At 39.2% G+C, this 3624-nt stretch overlaps 1 pseudogene; it reads left to right on the top strand.

Annotated features, from left to right (window-relative positions):
* The first annotated feature begins 418 nt into the window (after window positions 1-418).
* Window positions 419-664, top strand: LOC122125475 (annotated as a pseudogene).
* The last annotated feature ends 2960 nt before the right edge of the window (window positions 665-3624 follow it).

The following is a 3624-nucleotide window of genomic DNA, read 5'->3' as shown; positions in this document are numbered from 1 at the left end:
CTTGAGCTGAAGGGCTGAAGAACATCGCCCAGGCCCAGAGTTCAGGTCCTACAACCGACTGAAAAAAAAAGACAATAGAAAATGAAATATGTAGGTATATTCTCAAGAATATGTTGGTCCTTGAACACCATATCTACTGCGGCACTATTCACCACAGCCAAGAAACAACCCAGAAGCTCCATGGTGTCTGCAGAGAAACGAGTGACACTGGACATGTTTGTGTGGAGTAAAGTCAGCCAGGTTCAGAGCAGTGGAGTCAAAGGCCCAACTGTGGATGAATGCATCAAGAAGATGGAGCCTGGTCAGTCAGTGCTGGAGTCCCTGGCAGGGGGCGTGATCTTCGGATTCCGCCCCTCCCAGTGCCTCTGACGACCCTTCATCAGAATTTTTCTGTTTGAGGCACAGTTCAGTGCCCAGGATGATGAATGCTGACATGGATGTTGATGCTGAAAATCAGATGGAACTGAACGAAAAAACACGACTTACTAATGAAGTGCTGAAACTCCAACACACACTTGAAGATCTCTCAGCAAGAGTAGATGCAGTTAAGAAAGAAAACCTGAAGCTAAAATCAGAAAACTAAGTTCTTGGACAATATATAGAAAACCTCATGTCTGCTTCTAGTGTTTTCCAAACAACTGATGCAAAAAGCAAAAGAAAGTAAGGGATTGAGTTTCCTTCTCATTTATGGAATTGCTGCTTCTCTTTCCCTCTCTCTCTCTCCCTTTCCTTCTCTCTGTCCCTTCCCCCTCCCTCCCTCTCTCCCCCCTTTAAAACTTGAGTAGATTCCAAATGTTACAGTACCTTTGTTTCTGGCTTCATTGAATGTTTATTAAAATAATTTCAAATCTAGGCAAAATTAACTACTTAACAGGAGACTTCCATGAGTCTGGGTATTATGTTAGTGTAAGAAAATGTGCAGATGTATTGTAGAGACTTTATAATTAGAATTGCATATATTTATGAAACTTGAAGATGAATGTTGTATTGAATTTGCTTTGATATATAGGCTTAGTCTTTTACTACAGCCTTACTTATTAAGATATACAAGAACATAACTATGTTGTGAAAATGTGACCAAAATCATGTATTGAATGCACAGCTTTATGTATGTACCTGTTCAGCATTGTGTGTCTCTCCTCCATCTGCCTCATCCTCCCCTTGTACCTTCTCCTAAGTCAAGACAGTTTCACATTTGTAAAAGTACTTTGAGTAGTAATCACCTGACAGTCATCTTATCTGTAAGTCCTGAAGTTAACCAAAACCTTGCCTAAAGTTTGTCAGTTGTACTTTCTTATAATAAGATAGGACTGATGGTTTCTCTTTAACCATTTGAAAACAGATTTGGGCTATGAAGAGGATTTTTAAGTTGAAACTAAATTATCAAATTGAGATTTGTTTAAAAACAAAGAACCAACTTGTTTTGCACCAAATACCCTACTTGCTATCTGAAAAGATAAGAATTTTGGTAATGGGCTGCAAAGGTGGCTCAGTGGGAGAGTGCTTGCCTTGCATGTATGAGGCCCTGGGTTCGATGCCTCAGGACCACATAAGCAAAAGGAAAAAAGCCGGAAGTGGCGCTATGGCTCAAGTTGTAGAGGGATAGCCTTGAGCTGAAAAGCTGAGGGACAGTGCCCATGCCTAGAGTTCAGGCCCCATATCCGGCCCCCATCCCAAAAAAATGATTTTGGTTATATATCGATTAGAAGTAGAAAGTCTGGGAGGAATACATAGAAATAGGTAATAAATAATGTGATAAATGTAGCAACCAACTCCAAATGTTTTCACTCCAGATTTGTATTGTCTCTGGCACAGAACAGATCTTCCAGGGAATATATATATCTAAATATATGAAAATGGGTTAAGTTTGACTGACCTTACATACGCCACATACTATGCTATTCCAGCTCTAAGGTTTGGTTGCAAGGTTTATTTGTTGTACCTAGTCAATTAACTGTTACCAAATTCCTTGAAGAGTGTACTGGTATTAGAATCATGAATGAGAGAATTTTATATGTATAATAATTGGTAAGCTCAGTATTTTTATCTCACTCTGTAAATTCAACTAATTGGTTGGTAGAATTTTCGTCATTCTCATAACAATTTCTAAAAATTTAGTTCCTAGATTCCCTTTGGTAAAGGAATCAATATCACCCCGTCTTTGAAGAAGCGAACCCGCCTGTCTCAGGTTGGGTGGATCACCTTGTCTGCCTTACCCGTCATCGGGAACTTTTTCAGAGCGAAGCTGAAGGCCCTGTCTTAGGTTGGTCAGACTGGCACCCTCTCTTACCCATCTCTGGCTGTAGTTCCTCTCGGGGGGAATTTATTTATATGGAGCTTGATCTTATGTAGCTGGCTGGCTAAACTCAAGAGAGTTTTGCAGTGCACGTATAATACAAGGAAGGCATAGAAAAACCATCAGTAAAAGCATTCCCAGGCCAAGGAATGACATTAGCAATCCTTTGACATAATTCAGGGAAGCGATATAGCATTGAAATTGTTTAAACAGTTTTTTTTTTTTATAGCAGTTTTTGCCACTTTAGAGTCCAGAGGTAGGGCTTATGTAGTATTATGAGCAAGCTGATTAAGATAATGGACTGTTTGTACATTTTGTGTTAGTATCACAGCAGCTGCCACTGCAGAGGCAGCTAACAAAATAAAGGCCAAAACATCAGCTACAAGTAGTCCAACAAATCAATGAGGGGACATTAGTTCTTTCAATTGTCTTAACACCTGAATGCCAGAATTATTATACCAAGTTTTAGAAATATTTACAGGAAGCATAAAAAAAGATGGTTGTCTAACAATAAGTATGGATTTAGTTATGCCTCTATACAAGCAATTAGTAAAAGAACGATTAGAACAGGTGACATTAAAATAATTAGCTCATACAGAGATAGTAAACAGTCCATACATAATGACATGGGATAGTGATACACAACTCATAATATTTTTTAAAATGGATGAATTGGGCCAGGTTATGTTGTTGATTGCAGCCAATAGCATCCAAACACGATGTTGAGGATGCCCATTCATCCACCATAGTCCAAGATTGTATTTATTAGTAAGATTAGCTCCAGACCAGTCCATTAATTGAGAGTTAGTTCCAGAAATATTGGTAACAAATGGCTGTACATGCCTGTACCTTATTGGATGAGGCTCTCCTGTAGATACTACTATTTGTGAAGAATGAATGCAACGGGGTATCATATAAGATGGAGAAGAATTTGCATGAACTGGGTGTTTAGTTGGTAAAGATGTCATCTGTATATTGTACATTTGATTTTTGTCCGGGATCCAAATTTTATGAGTCATGAATAGCATTATAATACAGCTTGGAATGGAGCCTTTAGAGCTGGTGGTAAAACAAAAAGGAATTTCAATGTATGAGGCTGAGATATCTACCATCTTGCTGTGTTGGATGAAGGGATCCGGAGCTGTATTGTATGCTGATCTATTGACGTGAATGATTACTTCAACTCCCTCCCAAGTTGTAGGGTGCACAATCGGGGGATCCAGCACGTAAGCCCAGTGTGTCAGTGTTTGTGTCATCTGTATGAGCTTCCACAATCCTAACGCAATACTCAGGCAACCAGCGGGATTTATTTACTTCCTGCAAAATAA

The sequence above is a fragment of the Dipodomys spectabilis genome, unplaced genomic scaffold (assembly GCF_019054845.1).
Source record: "Dipodomys spectabilis isolate Male_0828 unplaced genomic scaffold, ASM1905484v1 ptg000266l, whole genome shotgun sequence".
In the NCBI taxonomy this organism is placed as follows: Eukaryota; Metazoa; Chordata; class Mammalia; order Rodentia; family Heteromyidae; genus Dipodomys; species Dipodomys spectabilis.
This window is presented reverse-complemented; position numbering and strand designations above follow the sequence as displayed.